Consider the following 20,502-nt stretch of genomic DNA (forward strand, 5'->3'; position numbering starts at 1 on the left):
TACCTTTGGGCTCTTGTCTGGGGCCGAGGAAAGAACGTTGCCATTGCGAGCTTTCTATTTTAAATATTTAATGATAGGTCCCGGGCGGGCAGAATCCATTTTCAGCGTTTATCACGTGTGGCGCGCAAACCACGGGGTTTGGCGATTGGGTAGCTGGGGACCTCGGAGCAGAGGCCGCCACCGAGTGGCTAGGGAGCCCTCTTCCCTACAGGAGTCCCAGCCAACCAAGTGCTGCGAGGCTGGGTTGCGGCTGGTCCGGGACAGCTCCCCCTGCATCTGTGCGCTCACATGAGTCTAACTTGCTCAAACTAACCCCCGGCGGTGCGCTGTGGGGCTGATCATCAAATATTTGGTTTGGGTGATAACTCACCCTGATAGTGCTGCTTCCTGAACCGCTTTTATTCTGCTTGTGGAAGTTGCTTAGAAAACCCGAAGACACCAAACACCACGGCCGCTGTGTCAACTTGGAAATAATGAAGCTTGAAGGCCACCCCTCCCCCGCTGGGCACCTGGGGCGCGGAAGGGGTCTCACGTTAATCCTTCCAGCTCCAGATAAAGGCCCTGGAATCCCTGGGAGGCCATTGACTGCCTCTATTATTGGTCAAAAAAAAAAAAAATCAAACAATTAAACAGGGGTCATGGTGGGTGATAGAGATGCCAAAACAATATTAAACAAGTTTAAATTCCCCCTTAGACACTTGCTAAGAAGAGGCCCTGCTTTGGAACTGTCTCCAAGATATGAAGGTAGGAAAAAGCCCGTGACCCAAGAACTGCAGAGATTTTTCTGGGGTCAGGGCTTAGGGTGCTAGGCTGTGTTTCACTGTGTCAGTTTTTTTTTTTTTTTAAGCATGTAGATTTATTACCAAACACTAAAGAAGACTCCAAACAGCATGCTTAGCATTATGTGGTAAGCTCGGATGTGTGAAGCCATCCCAAAGCCAGGGTTAATAGGGTCCTTTCGCAGGCGTGAGGGTGGGGGCAGCCTCTGTTCTCTCCTCCTGTGATGTCCAGGAAAGGTCCTAACTGGTGATTCAGAGCCTTGCTGGGCTCATCAAGCAGCGATATATAATCCCTGACTCTGGTGGCAATGTCTGCTTCAGGTCAATCAGTGTGGCCCCAGCTGGCCTCGTGCATCCCAGAAGGCCAGGTGGCTCCCAGGGCGGCTCCCTGGGCCCTGCTGGGAACTTGGCGGGGGCGGTCTCTCCCCCCCTGGCCTTGGATACAAGCTGAGGCTTGCTGGGGAGGCCACAGCTGGGTAGCTTCCTCCGGCTGCACACACACCTTCCAGTCCATTCTTTCATGTTGAAAGGACAAAGACTGACTTGTCTGAGCCTCTTAGTCAGTGGGGCTGGCTTCGGGCTTTTGTGGGACCCTCCTGACTCTCGCAGGCCTGGCTTTCTGGACCATCACTTACAATTAGACAGCAGAGTGGCTTTTAACAGAACCCACGGACCTGGGTCCTGTTTTCTTTCTCTTTCTGTCCCTAACCTATAGGTAATTAGGGGAAGCCCCAGACTGCAGCTAAGAGCTTCCTGTAGGTGCATCTTTAATCTCTGTTGGGCCACAGGACAGGTATGAACCTCCTGCCTCTGCTGGTGTGATTTCTCCCTGGGAGCGACTTGGGGGTGGCGGATGGGTTGGAGAGGGGTGGTGTGACTGCAAACTTGTCCCCACTCTGAGTTTGCTGAGAAAGCTTAGTCGGACTGCCAGTCACGTGGGTCAGAAATAGACAAAGCATTAGAGAGCCAAGTTGACTCTTACCCCCCCCCCCCGCCCCAGGGAGAAAATATCCCTGGTTCCCATCAAGTCATCCCTTGTCACCGTTGCAGCCCTTGGTGTTGGTGCAGACTGGCTTCCCCAGCTGCCCACACACAAACCTCTGCTGCCCCTCAGGCCTGCTTGCTCAGGGACCCCTGCCTCAATCCTGAAGGCTCTTGCAGATCTTTTACCCTTCTGTCTGCTGCCAAACTGGTTTTTATTCTTGAAAGTTGTTCTCCCTGGAATCCGAGCAGTTTGCCAGATCGAGCGGGATCTACACTAAGGAAAATGTACAACAAAACCAGGTGCTGTTGCATGGAGGACTTGACCCTCCCATAAAGCCCCTGGAAAAGCCCATCAGCTACTTGCATGGGACACCCATCTTCCCAGCTCTGGCCCCCAAGTTCAATGGCAAGATCTGTAAACTGGTTTGGATTAACAAGCCCCTGACTCCTCTGGGTAAACTTCATTTTGGAATTTGAAACAGGCCACACTCTCCTAAACAGTCCCCAGGCAAAGTTGATCCTGCAGAGACTTCGTCCAGCTATTAACCCCAACCATTCTTCCTTTGGAAACCCTGGCAGCTTTCTTCATAATCTACTAGAAAGCCAACTGGTTTGCAGAGGGTTTTTGTGACTCCTGTTTATCTCCAGGCCAGGTTAGGAAGGAATGAAATTTGTTTAATCTTCGAAGCAAGTTAGAAAAAGGAGAAGGTTAGAACCCTGTCATTATTGTAGCCAGCACATGAAAGTGGCTTTTGTTAAGTCAGGCTGGGAAGCAGAAGGGAGACCTAGCAGTTCGGTTTTCACTTTACCCCATCTGGCTGTCCTTTCTGTAGACAAGTGTTTGGCGTTAAGATCTCCCCTTTACCCCTCGGAACAGGCCCTACCACTGGGGAGTAGTAGGGAAAGGTTCTGTTACAATTTAAACACGTCCTTTGGGGAGTGCTCTGCGGAGCATGGCTGCAGGCGCCTGCAGCTGTAAGCTGGCCCGTCTTAGAATTTGGAAGGGGCTCCTTCACATTCCAGCCCTTTCTGGTTAGCAAAGGAAGGTTAATAGAGATGTCACATGGTTTCTCCCTTCCTCTCTCTCTCTCTCTCTCTCTCTCTCTCTCTCTCTCTCTCTCTCCAGACCAACTTCACCATAGGGGTGCACCAACAGCTGCGTTTTCAGTAACCCTTTCAAAGTCACTTTTAAACCTCATTTTCCTGGGCCTATAAATCAAGGATTCCCCCCTCCCCTTTTCCCAAGGATATTATGTGACCCAGATTTGAACTGTTTTGGATCTCTTATGTATTTCCCTTCTGCAATCAAGGCAAAGGCTGGGCCCTGGATGGCAGCTCAGATGGCTGCTTGGGTGTTTATCCCAGGGCTGTCATTTGGGTCTGAGGTTCTCCTGGAAGGTGGGAGGCAGGGCCTAGAAGAGCTGGTGATTGTTTTCCCCCATGGAGAAAAGAAATCATATCTGAGACCCAGCTCCAGAGAACTGGGTTGGGGCCTCAGCTTCAGCAACGGTGGTGGCAGCCACCAAGCCTTTGCCCAGATAAACACAGAGCCTGGAAGATCCTCTGAGCGCTGGCATGCCCGTGATGTGAGCGCATGTCACATGCCTGCAGAACCGTGAGACAAGTGATGATTTCATCCCAGGCAGAGTCCCGTGGACATTGATTGATCGCCCGAAAGCTTTCATATCTCGCCCACCCCGCTTGCTAAGGTCATATTTGGCCCACATTGAGCCTCACAGTGTCCTCCGGCTGCCTCCTCCACCCTTCCCACCCTGCCCCTTCGTGTAACTGTGGAATGGAGAGCTCTTCCCACCCAGCAGTCGTGGCTGGGGCCCATTGGCACACAGGGGATGTGGCTGGCCGCTGTACGGCTTCCCTTCTGGGGCTCTGCTGTGTCTCTGGGGTCAGGGCACAGGCAGGGATGTATAGGATCTGTCTTGCTATTGTCAGAAGGAATGCACTCGGGGATTAGCGGGAGAGCACGGCGGTGGGAGGGAGCCACAGCTGTGTACACTTATTATAAAAGATTTAAGTCCCACTGGTAAAATCAATATATTGAATTGCACAGCCCTCTGCTTTTAATTAGTTTAAATCAAACGCGCCCAGGCTGTTTTGCCTTCCCTTGCCTCCGTGGGGTGAGGAAACACCAATATTTACATAGAAACTGATAACATGTTCAGCTTCACACACTCCAATGGCCTCAGCCTGATGGATCCCAGAGCGACGTGGGGTTGGGAGGGATGATGTCAGTGGGATGAGGGACATCAGTGACGCCCAGGGCTTGGATCCTGATATTGGGACACAGTAGGTGTGTGCTCAGAGGCAGGGTCTGTGAGCCTGGACCTTCAAGAAAGTAGCCCACTTTTTGTGGGGGCACTCAGAAAGCTGAGATTCACCATTTCACCCTCTAGAACAGTCTTTCAAAACCATTGGGGGGCTCCACCAGCGTGTGGGGTTCTTTGTGCTGGGGCAGCTCGGGGCACAGGCTTTATTTGTTCCAGAGCTCGCCTTCCTAGTCCCTGCAACTGTTTATGGAGGCAGGAGGGCTTGCACTGCAAGCGATCGCATGCGCCACCATGGCTATTATGTGAGCCAGTCCGTATTAGCTCTGTGCTCAGCTGGGATTGAATTCCCCAGGTTTTGCAGCAAATGGCATTTGACAAATACTATTTGACAAAAAATGTGACTTGGTATTTCTTAATGTGGAACAGATATTTCACGGTTAACCTCCCCCAGGCAAAAAAAAAAAAAAAAAAATCGCTCGACCCCCAAGTGTAATGGCAATGTAGATGAACGCCAGGACGGGCTGGGTACTTCTCCCCTCCAGGATGGGCTGTTTATGATTTGGGGCATGTCAGGAGTGCACGGAGCCCGACACGCCCCGTTGTGAAGCTCAGAGTAGCATGTGCCAGGCTGTCCTTTCAACATTTGTGTCGGAAGGCATTGGGGAGCGGCGCAAAGCCTCCACTGATCCTCGAGGAGTGGATCGAATTAATGAGGCCTCTGCGAGCACCAGGGTTTGGGTAACTGCTTTATTGTTTGGGAACCAGAGTGCTTATAATCTGGTTCCTGTACCAACATGTTTAACGTGTGTTAATGCATTTCCAAACCGGAGTCTCTCAGCACAGCCCTGCTTTTCATTAATTGATGTCAGTAGCATGGTACAGTATTTCAAAGGGCCGGCCAAGCATAAACTGTGTTTCCAATTTCCTTCCTTTCCTGTGTTTGGGATGCCATTGTTAATTTGTTCCCATGCAGGAGCCGGGGCTGCCAACCGGCTTTCTATAAAGGGCTTCACAGTGAAGGCTTCCAGCCCTCGCTCATGCTCAGGGCTGCCTGGCCAAGTTTCCTGACACTTTGCAGTTAATTCTGGATGATCTATGGGGTGGGGGGTGGGGGGCTTCCCTGCGGAGGAACGGAAGTTCTTGGTGACAGTGGTGGGTGTGGCTTGGCAAGGGAGCCTGAGGAACATCCACAGTAATTCTCTTTAGACACGGCTTAAACCCCCTGCGTCTGTTTCTACCCTGGTAGAATAAGTAGCCGTGTGACCTTGAGCGAGCTACTTTAACTGTCTCTGAGTCTGTCCCCTCATGTTCGAAAGGCTGGGTAGCAGTCCTCTCCTCCACAGAGTCTCAAGAAAACACCAGTCCCATCATCCCAGAAACAGTAGGTATAAATATAACCACTGTGCTTCTTGTTGTTGGGGGTGGGTAGAGCTGTATTCATTTTGGTGTGTTAGTCTAAATTTCAATTAAGATTTCTTATTACTTTCGTTTATTGGGCAAGAGGTGCATGTGTGGCACACGGAGGTTAGAAGACAACCCGAGGAAGCCACTTCTCCCTTCCACCATGATGGCGTTAGAGATCAAACTCAGGTGTCACACTGGGCAGCAAGGGTCTTTACCTGCTGAGTCAGCTTGCCCACCTCTACAATTCAGGGTTTTTGTTATTATTGTTATTATTCTTTCTCTCTCTCTCTCTATCCCGTGTGTGTGTGTGTGTGTGTGTGTGTGTGTGTGTGTGTGTGTGTGAGAGAGAGAGAGAGAGAGAGAGAGAGAGAGAGAGAGAGAGAGAGAGAGAGAGAGAGAACGTACGCGCATGTACTCACAATTGTCCACTGAGGCCCGAAGAGGATGTCTGATCCCTTGAAGTTGGAGTCAGTGGCATTTGTGAGCCAACGTATGCATGCTGGGGTCACAGCTCTGAGCTTCACCAAGCATCCTTCACCACCGAGTCATCTCTCCTGCCCAAATTTTAGTTTCTGAGTAGCTAACTATATTGAGTGCTGGGAATGCAACTCATTGATCGAGCTCTTGTCTGCAGGAAGCCCTGAATATGATTCCCAGCACTGCAATGCCAACACTTGGAAGGTAGCGGGAGGAAGATCGGCATGCAAGGCTATCTAGCCTTGGCTACAAAACACATTTGAGACCAGCCTGGGCTACACAAGAATCTTTCTTTCTTTCTTTCTTTCTTTCTTTCTTTCTTTCTTTCTTTCTTTCCTTCCTTCCTTCCTTCCTTCCTTCCTTCTTTCTTTCTTTTTTGGTTTTTCGAGACAGGGTTTCCCTGTGTAGCTTTGGAGCCTATCCTGGCACTCACTCTGGAGACCAGGCTGGCCTCGAACTCACAGAGATCTGCCTGCCTCTGCCTCCCGAGTGCTGGGATTAAAGGCTTGTGCCACCAACACCTGGCATAATATTTCTTTTTCTTTTTTTTTTAAAGTAGGCATATACTGAGATCAAGTATTTGAAATGTAAGAAAATGTCCCGAATTGAGTTCCCTCCTTTTTTCTGAGATTTAGAAACTCCCCAAATTGCCATTAATTCCATCCATCCCACTCAGATCCGCCAGGCCTCTGTACCGATCCGTGTGATGCCATCTGACGTAAATGGGAACAGAACACCAACTGACCAATGGCAAACAGAGACAATGATGGCTTTCTCTGCATTTTAGCATCTGTGGCTATTTAAAAACACCACAACCTGGGAGACCAAAATGGAGTAAGGGTTCTGTATAGAAACTTCAAATAAAAACTTATTCCAACATGAAAAAGCTTAATTAAGAAAAATCTCATTACTGAAGTATTTCTTCCCACCCCTTTATTGGATGCTTTCCTGGTCCATAGAGGCCAGAGAAGGAGAGAGATTGTCATGTTCAAGGCCTGAGGCAGATGTGGGCACTCTCCTTCCAAGGCCCTGCAAACTTCCTTCAGCTCTCCACACAAAGTGGCGAGCCCAGAGCGTTCATTAACCGAGCCTGCAGTTTCCACTGTGATTGGATGAGCCAGAGCGTTCATTAACTGAACCTGTGGCTTCCACTGTGATTGGATGAGCCCAGAGTGTTCATTAACTGAGCCTGGGGCCTCCACTTGTGCTTGGAGCAGGTGCAAGGTGCCCCCCTGATTGCTGCGCCTGGGGTTGAGCAGACCACACCATAAAGCCCCAGGTGGAGTCCATAGAGGCCAGAGAAGGAGAGAGATTGTCATGTTCAAGGCCTGAGGCAGATGTGGGCACTCTCCTTCCAAGGCCCTGCAAACTTCCTTCAGCTCTCCACACAAACATAGTCCACACGTTTCTCAGCATCTCTGAGACCACATGTTTTGTTCCATCTTTATCTCCCCAAAGCCTTTAGGCTTCCATCTCTGTAGTCATGCTTAATTAAATTTGCCTGTGCGTACGAACTTGTGCTGTTTTTAGAACCAAGGGCTTGCGTGTTTTAAGTCCTGGTCTGAGTTGTGTGCCTTCTTACTGTCTCAGCCTCGTTGTTGCTTTTGTGTGGCAGTAAACATTACACTCCCTGTTAATGGGCCAGGTGCTCACCTGCCAGGTGACTCCATACAGTCGTGCACATGCCAACACGTACATGCAGATACAGGTACAAACATGCATTCGTGCACATGCATGATCACATGCATGTATGTAAACACACTTGTACATGCACACACACATAACCTAGGGCATCTGGTTACGTTGGCTTTTGATGAGGGGACTCCTTCTTGATTATTTTTTCAGCCCTCCTTGCAGCTCGCTCAGGCCCTGCCTTGCACAGTTCCCAGGGCGCACCAGGTGTTCGCATGTTGGCTGTGCCTGTGTGCATGGCAGGGTGATGACATTCCAGGCAGAGTCTTGTAAATGTGTCTGATCTCATGGTCCCTCCCTGGTACGATCTGAATGCACAATCTGCCTACTGAGGAGCGCGTTGGGAGATTTTTGCTTTCTAAAGGCAGAGATGAAAATAGCAGTGTAAGCAGGGCCCTGGAGAGGAAAAACAACACAAAGTCTCCCAGTTTGTTGATCATCAGGACTTGAATGTGAACTGTCCCCCACCAGCTCATGTGTTTGAACACCTGGTCCCCAGCTGCTGCTGGTGCTGTTTTGGGAGTTTGTGCAACTGTTTGGTGATAGACTTAGGGTTTATGGATGAGAGCCTGGTGATGAGGACACTGCCGATGTTTTCCCAGAAGGTGTCAGCTGTCCCTTGTCCCCAAGTCTTGTCCTGAGTGGAGAACTGCCATTCTCAGGCCTTAGAGGCAGCTTCTCACTCCCCACAGGACCTGTGTGGTTGAACCCAGGCACTATATTCAGGGCCTTATCTAACCCGCTCTGAAATGGGTCCTGATCCTGCTCTGACCCTGCGGGTTCAGTGCTAGCCCTCTGGGTAGACATTTAGTGAGGCTTCACCCTGCGTCAGCCCTGGCCCCTTTTAGCTTTCTCTCCGGTTTCTGCAAGCTAAGTGCCATGGGGTAACACTACCTTACCTGATGAGTGTGGGCCACACACATGACTGAACACAAGCCCTCTCTGGCCCGGGAGGGGCCTGGAGGAAGATAACAGACTGCCTGGAAACAGATGCTGGGCCTTGACCTTGACTTTGTGGCCCCTTCTGATGTGTAAGAGAGCGGGTGAGAAACAGGCATGACCCTCTTCCTGTAGCTCTCCATCCTGATGGTAGTAACACCTCACTCTGTCATGGCTAGAAAAGAATTGTCAGAGCAAAGGGCCTGTGTACCCATATGTGGGACCCTACATGCCTCCTGCCACTCCCCCCCAAAACCCTGGGGCAGCTCCATGAGTCTTTTAGCAGGCAGACCTGGTGATGCTGGGTGGAGAAGTCTGTGGAACTAGCCTTACCTGTGCCCAGGGCTTCCAATTGCAGCTGTGTTGTGATATGGGAGAGTCGCCCTTCTCTGGATGTCCTCCAATGGAGAGTCGTTTCTTTCTTGTGTGTGTGTGTGTATGTGTCTCTCTGAGTCTGCATGTGCATGTGGTGTATGCATTGTGGGGAACACTCCAGGATGGCTCTGGGAAGGAAAGCAGCTGTGCAGTTCAAATGCACAGACCTCTGTCTGTATCCAGGGTGAATTAGAACACACCAAGAGAGGAAGCGAGGGGCAGAGGGTGTTTAGAGTGTGACCATTTGTAGGCTTAGCGTACAGGCTCTTTGGGCACTGGGGGTGACTGCAGATTGTGGGCTTTTATGTTCTGTAGTAAGGCCATGAGCATGGCGAAAGACCATGACCCTCAGGATGACAGCTGCTGGCGGAGGTCAAAGCAAGGGTTAGGACCAGGAAGGAGCACATGCCTCAGCTGAGTTCCTTTCTCTCTCTCTCTCTCTCTCTCTCTCTCTCTCTCTCTCTCTCTCTCTCTCTTTCTCTCTCTCTCTCTCTCTGTGTGTGTGTGTGTGTGTACACGTGTGCATGGGCACGTTCATTTACACCAGTGGCTCCCGGCCTTCCTAATGCCATAGCTCTCTAATACAATTCCTCAGGTAGTGGTGAACCTAACCATAAAAGTATTTTCGTTGCTACGTCATAACTGTAACTTTGCTACTGTTATGAATTGTAAATATCTGTGTTTTCTGATGATCTTAGGGAACCCCTGTGAAAGTGTCCTTCAGACCCCAAAGGGGTCTTTGACCCACAGGTTGAGAACTGCTGGTTTTTACATGCTTAAGTGTGTGCCCATGCCTGCACTTGTGTGTGGAGGCCAGAGGTCAAGGTGAGGTGTTGTGCTTGTCTTTGTTTCTCAACTACTTTCCACCTTATTTATTTATTTATTTATTTATTTATTTATTTATTTATTTGTTGGGACAAGGTCTCTCACTGAACCCAGACCTCAGCATCAGAAGGCTGTCAGGCCAGTGAGCTCTAGGCATCCAGTTGTCTCTCCCTTCCTGTTGCTGGGCCAACAGATGTGTGTGCCTCATATAGCTTTTTACATGGGTGTGGAGGCTCCAAAGTCATTCTCAAGCTTGTATGGCAGCCTCTCTACTGGCTGAGCTATCGCCCCAGCCCCCAGGTTTTCACTCTTGTAACAGCCAGAAGCCAAAGGGAAGCCCAGTGTGAGGTCTGGGGTCAGATCTGGGACAGGCTGGGACAGGACAACAGTGAGCAGTCACTCCCAAAGCTCCCAGGACTCAGGTTCTGCAGCATGCCAGTGTGACTCTCAGTTCTGACAAGTGTGTTTCTGGCCGAGGTTCACATGGAGGATGCAGGTAAAGTGCGTGGGTAGGGCCTCTACACACCAGCTTTGAGATTCCCTTGAAAATCTAATTATTCCAACATAATTTATCCTTATTTTGTTTTTTAAAGGAAGCAACCAGAATGTCACCTCTCTCGGGTACATGGATGCCTGGTATGCTTGTCTCTAAGGTTTGCTCTGCAATTAAGTTTTTTCCCAAGCCTGGGCCCAACAGACCGATTCCTACTGGAGATGCCCGCTGGGTACAGTAGTCTGCATCAGGTCTCAAGGCTCTCTGTGGCAAGGCGGCCCCTCCCTGCTGTCCAGAGCAGTGCTGTGGATTCGTGCCTCATGGGTCAATAACCCATCAATCTTCAGGTCTGTTAGCACAAAGGGGACTAGTGGACAGCAGCTGGAGACTCAGTAGGGCAGTGCCCAGAGACTTTCAAAGTTTCCTGGCTTGTTGGGAAAGTGCTCGGAATAAAGCAGACATTTGTTCACGGGCAGGGGCTGTCTGGGGTCTTTCCATTCACTTCTCGGTCTTGAACTTTGTAAAACACACCCCCACTCCTTTCCCTTCTCAAGTTCCATTTTCTGACTGACTTGACCTTAACATTTGTTGAGAGACAAGCCCTTAAAAATGGCAGTGGGGCCTGGAATCTTCCAGGGCCAGTAAATGTTTATGGGATGGAGGCATTGGCTGGTCCTTCCCCACAGGAGGAAACAATAAATGAAGTAACTGGCCTCTCACCCGCTCACTTGCTCTCCGTGCGTTGGTGGGGGCTGGGTAGGTGAAGGAGGGTGGGGAAGGGGACCCAGGGGTATTGGGGCCAGTGTGGCTTGAACGCCCTGGGAAATGAAGGTTCCCTTTGTAGGGAGTCCAGGGGTGCTGTGGGTGTGGTCTTCGGGGTCACCTGCTCTGTGCACTGTGGAATATCCAGCCATCCCTTAGGCCTCCACACACTGGATACTAAGAGTCCTAACACCCTAATATTCCCCCCTCCACCTGGTTAAGCATCTTCTGGGTGAGGGGAAGCCCCTCCTCCCAGTTGGAAACCACATCTCAGGGTGATTTTTTCAGAAGCCTGGGAAGTTAGCTGCAAAGTCAGCAGCAACCAGGCTGAGTGGGGGTACCACATTCTTGGAGGTGGCCACTTTCTAGCTACAAGGAAGGAGTGTTGCAATCATAATGGGGCCATTGCTGAACCCTGCTAGCTTCCCAAGAGATGCTCCAGAGACAAAGGTGGAGAACCACTGGCCAGCTCTTCTCTCCCTGGAGCCCAAATAGATGGTCCTGTTCCCACTCCCTACAGGCTAAAGATGCTTAAAGGTGTACTGGAACTGCTGGTCACCTGGTCCATTCTAGGTCCATTCAGGTGCTCTCTCACCCAGATGAGGCTGGGTGTCCCAGCCCGCTGACCTTCTCAGATGGACAAGGGCAAGCAGCTTACTATGGGCCTCAAAACTCCCCAAAGCAGGGAGGCCACCTTAGGCCTCCACTGGAGTTGAAACACGGTCCAAGGCTCGGCCTAGCCACTCACCTGTTTCTCTACAACCCACGATCTCAGAACGGTTTGAGTGAAATTATCAGAAGTGACAGTTACTTACAATCCAAGTGTCAGGGATGCTAGATAGATGTTTTGTTGGTGTACAGGCTGGGTGTGTTCTCTGTGGCCATTGCCAGTCTGTGGTGGCCTGCCAGTGTGACTTCATCAGATATTGTGGTGGTCAAAGCCTGCGTGTCTCCTGCCTGGCGTGCCATGAGCCTTTGTGGACTCCTGTAATCTGTTGCTGACCCCGTGAACAGACATCATCTGGGTGAATTGTCCTTCTTCAGGGATCTCCTTCCCCGTTTGCTTGGACGCATGTCTCTCCTGATGTGAGTCCCCCACCCTAACCCAGGGCAGTAGTCCACTCCACCAAGTGGTCAGGTCTCTGTGTCCCATCCCTACAGACTTCTGAAGAATTTTTCATAAGCAGCCCAGCTCTAAGGACCACTCCTACCCCTTGGTAGATCCAAGCCCCCCCCCCCTTTTTTTTGAGCTCATGGACTTAGTCCTGTCTCTGGAGATTGGTGCATACTAGCGAGGCCAGGGACCTCAGCTGCTGGCCTCAGTGTGACTGACTACAGGCATACATGCAGCCAGGGTCCCGAGCATGGCGTCTCATCCCTGTATCGAGGGCACTGGATGGAAGTGGCATACCTGAGCAGAGAGACAGTGGCTCAGACAGAAGCTTGCCTGTGTTACAGGGCTCGAGGCAAAACAGGAAGTTGGTGTTATCACACTGGGCTGATCCTGTTACACTAGAAAGTTACATCTTGGCTGATTAAGATCTGCTATTGGTCAGGGCTTTTAAAGGAATAGGACTGGGAACCAGCAAGAATTGCACCCGAACAGAGCACTGGTAACTCCCCTGAAGTTCCCTAGAAGTCGCCTTCCTTGACTCTCCGGTCACACTGGGTCACAAGGACACATTTTGCTGCAAGTGAGGGTAGAAAGGTGTGCTCTGGCCTGTAGCCAGCTGTGCTCATGGAAGACAAGAGGGAAGGTTGGAGCTGGCTGTCGGGAGCCATGTTGAATGAATCGGAACCTTCTCCCCCTCTTTGTGGTTTCCTGTATTGCATACCTGTAGATAGGAAGGTAGGCATGTGTGATTTGACTTCATTCTGTGCGTGGGTAAGTAGAGCCTGAGCTAGCTTCCAAAGTCTGCAAACACGGTAGTGTGCTACAGTGAATGTATGCAGAAGGTTGGCTGCGCTCAATGGTTGTTGTGTGTTTATTGTCACTGGGGACAGAAGCCAGGGCCTTGAACCTGTGGCCAATGCTCCATCCCCTAGCTGTGCACTCAGCTCATTGCTGCTAACCAAACTAGACTCTCAGCAGCCCACAGACCGCCTGAGGTTTCTCCTTAACCCCCGTCCCAAAGGCCTTGGGGACCACTGAAGTTCAGGGTCACATTCTGCTGCCAACACAATAACCCAAGAAGGTCAGAAGCCCCATCCTCCAGGTGGGAGTGGAGTTAGACGGCCTTCTTGCTCAGAGACGGTGACGGCTGTCTCCTTGGTCAGAGTATACACAAGATGCCCTGAGTGTCATTAGAGTCTGGTGTACATTTGATCCTCGGAGGTGACTCAGGCCACATGGACCTGAACCCTGGCAGGCACATCATTAGTGGGTGGGGTGTAGCCTGTTCCCCTGGGGGATGCTGAGACAGGGCCTGGCTGTTTCTTCTGATGGATGGAGGAAGTAGGAGATATTCATGGAATGCTTTCTGGCCAGCGTGTGTCTGCTTGTTTGTCAGAATTCTCCGGTCATGGGCATCACAGCTCAATAATGAGTAACCTGTGTTGGGGGGAATCAGTCCCCCCCCCCACGTGTTCAGAAAGGACACACCAGGCCAGCACCTTCTGTGTCCTGGAGAGGATGCACGCGCTGTTAAACAAACGCTCCCAGCACTGTCAGTAGACAGACCATAAGCCTTCCCCGCCTCCTCAGCTACCTGGCCTATTGGAGCAAACATGGCTGCTCACCGCAACTGATTACAGGGTAAGCCCTGCCCCACCCCCTTTGCCACTCAGCTTCCCTTGCAGCTTGGACCCGCCCTGGGCAGTTATTCTAATTAGCAGACACAACAGGAAACTTGCATGACGGGCTAGGAGGTGGTTCAGGAAAATATTTTGCTTCTGCACTGAGTGACTGCAAGCAAAGCTTTTGTCTTCTTCCTTCCTTGCCTTGAGTGTGGTTCTACGAAGACGTTTGTTGATGGTTCCGATGGTCATGATGATCTGTTCGGGGCAGCTCTTTTGTGACCACGAGGCCTGAGGATTGAAAGCCATTGTGTAAACAGTGGCAAAGTGAAAAAGATAGAGAAAGTAACTGGAGTTGTTGGTGATGTGTCTGAACTTCCAGATTTAACTAAAGTTTTGAAGAGAGGCTTGAAGCTTGATCACATGCCTTCCCATGACTCAGTTGGTTTAGAAGGTAGATCTTACCACACGGATGGGTGGCAGGAGTCCGCCTCTGGTCCGCAGTGACTGTGCTGGGGGTACAGGGGTGCTGTGCCTGCTCTTTGACTGCAGCTGGGTTAGTCATACTAATAACAATCGCGTTTACTTGTGCCCAATATCCTCTTGGTGAGCGTCTTGGTTCACAGTATCCTATTTTTGTAACATATACCCAATGAACACTTGGAGCAGTGGATGAGATATAGGGGTGCCCCCTCCCTTCCCTGCCCCCCCATGTTCTCATACCTAGTGGTCATCACTATCTGCTTCTAAACAAGTAAATTTTTTTGCCTATTCGTTCTTGCATGGGAAGGGCCCTGCTTGGAGCCCTAGGAGCCTGTCACTGGCTTGGTGTGTCTGCAGTAGGAGACTCTTCTCAGCCCCAGGGTGGGTTCACAGGGTTTCATTGCAGAGCCGGGGCTAGCACGGACTCAATAGAGATCCTGCTGCCCTGCCTCTGCCTTCAGTGCTTGGGTTTTAAAAGTGTGTGAGTGCCACCATGCAAGACTCCACAGGCAGTTTTAAAAGTGCTTTGACAGTTCTGACCCAGGAGTTTGAATGCCATTTGTAAAAATGTGAGCTTGAGTCAAGTGAGGGCCTTGGAGAGTTCCATTTTCCATTGAACCATCTCCAGCCATCTCCACACCAGGAGTAAAGTCCAGCACTCAGTTGTCCATGATGGGTCTGGAGCCTGAGGTCAGCGCTACAGAAGACTCTTATTTTGAAGGGGAGATGGAGCCTGTTCCTCTCTGAGACACCTGCATCTCTGGGGCTAATGAGTTTAGGCTGATAGAACCCAGACCCCAGGAAGGATTATAAATTCTCATGTGATTTGATTTGCTGCTGGATACCTGAAAGCAGCTGTGCCTGCCCAGCTGACCCTGCAGCCCCAGCTGCCTGGGGGCCGTCTGTGTCTCCCCTGGCCCAATGGGGAAGGAGGAGGAAACAGGTCCCCTCCCACCTGGCAGCAGGGCCTGGGCCCCTGGCGGGGCTAGCTGTGTAGCAGGGACCTGGTTCTGTCACATTGTATGCTGGCCTCTGTTGTCTTCACTTTTCGCTACAGTCCCAGAAGTGAGGGCCTCTGTGAGGCTTTGTGTCACAGGAAAACTGAGCTTTAGAGACTGGGCTAACTTGTCCTGAGTCCCTGTCCGTGGGTGGCAGAGGCTGTGTGCCATTGGACATTCAAGCTGCTGGGATCCACACTCAGCTTTCTCCTCAGAGGAGGAGTTATCCTGGGCACTGTGGGATGGTACTCAAGCCCTCTGCCACCCTTCCACCAGAGAAGCTGCTGAGTGCCTGGGGAGGAGCGGCAGGTGGAGCAGAGGTGAACCAAAGAGGGATGACGGCCATCTTTGAAGACCTTCAAATGCATAGGAGGCTCCACAGATGTCATGTATCCCAGAGGTTGTCAAAGTGGGGTCCTCTGGCAACATTGTCACTCTTGGAAATAGGCTAGGCCCAACCGCAGAGCCTGTTGGACCATCAGCATCTAGGGAGAGCCTTCTTGACCCTCCCATGGCCTGGATCCTCAGATCCGGAGTAAGAACCGTATGCCAGAAATGTGGAGTCAGGACTCATCCTAGCTCTGACCCACAGTGGAGACTGGCGTTGGGTTTCTGCAACAGGCAGCAGATGGGCAGGCAGCTGTATTCCAGACGGGAAGGGATAGAGGCCATGAGAGGGTAATGATGAGCTGTGCCTGCCTGGCTGATTCCTGCCGACTGGGAAGGAGCCAGGGGCCAAGGACCAGGAGCAGAGCCCTGCATATGTGGGTGGACATGTCTGACCACTGTCCCCACAGTGTGTACTGTGAACACCTGCTTCAAGAGACCCTGTGACCTGAGCAGGAGTCCTTCCCGCAGACAGAACCAGGAACATCAGTCTCCAGGATCCATGAAACCCACACATGAGCCTCAGACCCCAAGCTCTAGAGCGTGTGTGCACACATGTGTGCATGCGCGTGTGTGCGCGTGCGAGCGTGTCTGTGTGCATGCACGTTCATGCACATCAATGTACGGGTGCGCGTGGAGACCGGCTAATGTTGAAGGAACATGGATCTCCTCCCCGCTTATGTTTGAGGCAGGGTCTCACTGAGCCCAGGGCTCATCAATTCAGCTAGACTGGTTGGCCAGTGAGCGCCAGGGGTCCTCCCATCTCTGTCTTCCCAGCACCGGGCCGCAGATGTGCGCTGCCATGCCCAGCACTGATGTGGGTGCCGGGGATCCAAACCCGTCCCTCGATGCTTCCCTCACAGGCACTTTACATACGAAGCCACCTTCACAGCCCCTTCCGTGGTATTCTGCTGTTCACAGACCTCACCTTAAATACCCTCCCTTTGAAGACAGCCATCCAGGTGCCCCACACATGAGCACGCCCTCCTCCCCACTTCCCATCCATACTACACAAGTGGCATAACCTGGAGCAGGTGGCGGCACCTGGTGCAGCCGAGTGGCGCTGATCCACAGGGCTTACCACCCGCTGCACACGTTTGTTGAGCAGGGAGTCCACAGGCCACAAGTGGCTGTTTAAATTTAAATTAACTACAACAACAAAAGCAAAGCACCCAGCCACAGTGGCCACATCTCAGGGGCCTGGTGGCCACATGTGGTCCGTGGCTACTGCCATGGGCAGTGCCCATGGATAGACGCCCGTCCTGAGCCATATGTAGGTCAAAGTTGGGGGGATGCTGGCAAGTCTGTGTGACACGACCTAGTGGAAGAGAAGGCGGACTTGAGAGTGATGAAAGGCAGTGGGGTCCCACCCAACTGGCTGACAGCCCAGGTGGGGACCAAGTCCAGCACCCTTGACCTCTGGTTAGCTCAGAGCCTCCCAACATTGCACGACAACATCTGGGAGGCATTGTGGGATAAGCCTGCAATCCTAGCGCTTGACAGATGGAGGCAGGAGGATCAGGAGTTCAAGGTCATCCTTAGCTACACAGCAAGTTCAAAGTTAACAAGAAACTGCATCTCAAAGACTCAGAAATGGGCTTAAAGATGTAGCTAGGTGGTTGAGGACTGGCTTGTTTAGGAGGTCTGAGGCCCGGGGTTTAATCCCCATCTTTACAACAGATTAATAAATAAAGAAGAAAGAAAAGAAAATGAGAGTGGGCCTTACCATTTTGCTGGACTGTCCTTGAACCTGTAGGCTCAAGTGAATCCCTCACCAGAGCTCCCCCAGGCATGAGCTACTGTTAATCCCTCATGTCATTCTGCATTTCGAGGCTCTGCCGCACTTTGTGGGGTGTGGAGACATTATAACCTCACCCACTAGATTCTAGTAACGGTGTCCATCTGTGAGACACCTACAGACACATCAGGAGGCAGCAGAAGGGGTCTGGGACAAAGCCGCCCTGCCTGGGAGAGACTGGTTTAGTGGGACATTGTCATGACTTCTGTTATTTTCCTGTGGTTTTCAGTTACTTGAGGAGGCGACCAGGGCCAGAGAGCCCTGGGTATCCGAATCCTCACCCTGGGGACATAAACGACAAGTCAACTCTGACTACTGGCTTGTGGAGGGAGGAAGGCCTTAGACTCATGGACCATCTTTGCTCTCGGGCTCTTCATTGTGGGTCTTCTTAGGCAAACAACCAGCCCAGCCCTGGAGAGATAATTAGACCCATCTTTCCCCTCTCCACCCCAGCCCAAACCCTCAGCGTCACCCAGTTAACAATGATGGCATTGTTCGAGCTGTGCTGCACACATGTGGACACTACAGTGTTTAACTGCAGCAAAGACCTCATTCCTCAGCCCCGCCTCCACCCCAGCATCTCTGTAGGCTGCAGACTAGGACAGAAAGACACCCCGTCCCCTGCCGATGCCAAAGCAGCGCCGTGTTCAGGAGAGCTGGTGCGGGGACTCTGGAGGCCTGACTGTCACTACAAAGACTTGATGAAGGTCCAGAGCCAAGTGACAGTGAGATGAACGTGAACCTGTGGGGAATGTCGGGCTGTAGCACTGGTGCCTCCCAGGACAAGGTCAGCACGTTCAGAGTGGTGAGGGCTTGGCCCTGGTCTGAGGGCCTCCAGGTCTCTGTGGCGATAGCCAGTGACTTTATGCTGAGCCTTAGTCCCCTCAGTTGTGAGATAAGCCTACCTTGCAGCAGGGGTCGTGTAAGGACCAAGGATGTAATGTGTGGGAAAAGGGTGGGGCATCTAGGCCAGTGAGCGGGTGTGAGGGGTGTGTGTGTGTGTGTGTGTGTGGGGTGTGTGTGTGTGTGTGTGAGGGGTGTGTGTGTGTGAGGGGTGTGTGTGTGTGAGGGGTGTGTGTGTGTGTGTGAGGGGTGTGTGTGTGTGTGAGGGGTGTGTGTGTGTGTGTGTGTGAGGGGTGTGGTGTGTGTGTGAGGGGTGTGTGTGTGTGTGAGGGGTGTGTGTGTGTGTGTGAGGGGTGTGTGGTGGGGTGTGTGTGTGTGTGTGAGGGGTGTGTGTGTGAGTGTGTGTGTGTGTGCTGTGTGTGAGGGGTGTGTGCTGTGTGTGAGGGGTGTGTGTGCTGTGTGTGAGGGGTGTGTGTGCTGTGTGTGTGAGGGGTGTGTGTGTGTGGTGAGGGTGTGTGTGTGTGTGTGAGGGGTGTGTGTGCTGTGTGTGAGGGGTGATGTGTGTGTGTGAGGGTGTGTGTGTGTGGTGTGTGTGAGGGTGTGTGTGTGTGTGTGTGTGTGAGTGGTGTGTGGTGTGTGTGTGAGTGTGTGTGTGAGGGGTGTGTGTGTGTGAGGGGTGTGTGTGTGTGTGAGGGGTGTGTGTGTGTGAGGGGTGTGTGTGTGTGTGTGAGGGGTGTGTGTGTGAGGGTGTGTGTGCTGTGTGTGAGGGGTGTGTGCTGTGTGTGAGGGGTGTGTGTGCTGTGTGTGAGGGGTGTGTGTGCTTGTGTGTGAGGGTGTGTGGTGTGTGTGTGTGTGTGTTGCTGTGTGTGTGTGAGGGGTGTGTGTGCTGTGTGTGAGGGTGTGTGTGCTGTGTGTGAGGGTGTGTGTGGTGTGAGGGGTGTGTGTGCTGTGTGTGTGTGAGTGAGGGTGTGTGTGTGTGTGATGTGTGTGTGTGTGTGTGTGTGTGTGAGTGTGTGTGTGAGTGGTGTGTGTGTGTGAGGGGTGTGTGTGTGAGTGTGTGTGTGTGTGTGTGAGGGGTGATGTGTGTGTGTGTGTGAGGGGTGTGTGGTGTGAGGTGTGTGTGCTGTGTGTGAGGGGTGTGTGTGCCTGTGTTGTGAGGGGTTGTGTGTGCTGTGTGTTGAGTGTGTGTGTGAGGGGTGTGTGTGTGTGAGGGGTGTGTGTGTGTGTGTGAGGGGTGTGTGTGTGAGGGGTGTGTGTGCTGTGTGTGAGGGGTGTGTGTCTGTGTGTGAGGGTGTGTGTGGTGTGTGTGAGGGGTGTGTGTGCTGTGTGTGAGGGGTGTGTGTGTGTGTGAGTGTGTGTGTGTGTGTGTGAGGGGTGTGTGTGTGTGTGTGTGTGTGTGAGGGTGTGTGTGTGTGTGTGAGGTGTGTGTGTGTGTGTGAGGGGTGTGTGTGTGTGTGTGTGTGTGTGTGTGGGGTGTGTGTGTGTGTGTGTGAGGTGTGTGTGTGTGCTGTGTGTGAGGGGTGTGTGTGCTGTGTGTGAGGGGTGTGTGTGTGTGTGAGGGGTGTGTGTGCTGTGTGTGAGGGGTGTGTGTGCTGTGTGTGAGGGGTGTGTATAGTGTGATGCGTTTGTGGTGTGTATGGGATGCACGTGTGTGTGATGTGTGTGATGTGTTTGTGGTGTGTATGGGATGCAGGTGTGTGTGTGTGATGTGTGTGATGTGTTTGTGGTGTGTATGGGATGCACGTGTGTGTGTGTGAGATGTGTGTGTTATGTGTGTGTGTGTGTGATGTGTGTGTTATGTGTGTGTGATGTGTGTGTTATGTGTGTGTGATGTGTGTGTTATGTGTGTGTGATGTGTGTGTTATGTGTGTGTGATGTGTGTGTGTAGTGTGATGTGTTTGTGGTGTGTATGGGATGCACGTGTGTGTGTGTGTGTGTGTGTTGTGTGTGTGTGTGTGTGATGTGTGTGTTATGTGTGTGTTGTGTGTGTGTGTGTGTGTGTGTGTGTGTGTGTGTCTGTGTGTGTGTGATGTGTGTGTGTTGTGTGTGTGTGTGTGTGTGTGTGTGTGGTGAGGTGTGTATGGAGACTGGAGGTAGCATCTCTCAGAAGCTGTCCATTTTATTTTTTAAGACAAAGTCTCACTGTGACCTGAAGCTCAGCCATTAAGCAAAGCTGGCAGAGCAGTGAATCCACAGGCCTCCTGTCCCCAGCTCCCCAGTGCTGGGTCACAGCGAGGCCACC

General features: G+C 51.8%; 1 protein-coding gene across 1 annotated transcript in view; it reads left to right on the top strand.

Moving 5' to 3' along the window:
• Bmp7 (bone morphogenetic protein 7) overlaps positions 1-20,502 on the top strand; it is a 79,378-nt gene that overhangs the window by 938 nt on the left and 57,938 nt on the right. The gene's annotated exons all lie outside the window — the stretch shown is intronic.

This window comes from Cricetulus griseus, chromosome 6 (genome assembly GCF_003668045.3).
Source record: "Cricetulus griseus strain 17A/GY chromosome 6, alternate assembly CriGri-PICRH-1.0, whole genome shotgun sequence".
NCBI lineage: Eukaryota > Metazoa > Chordata > Mammalia > Rodentia > Cricetidae > Cricetulus > Cricetulus griseus.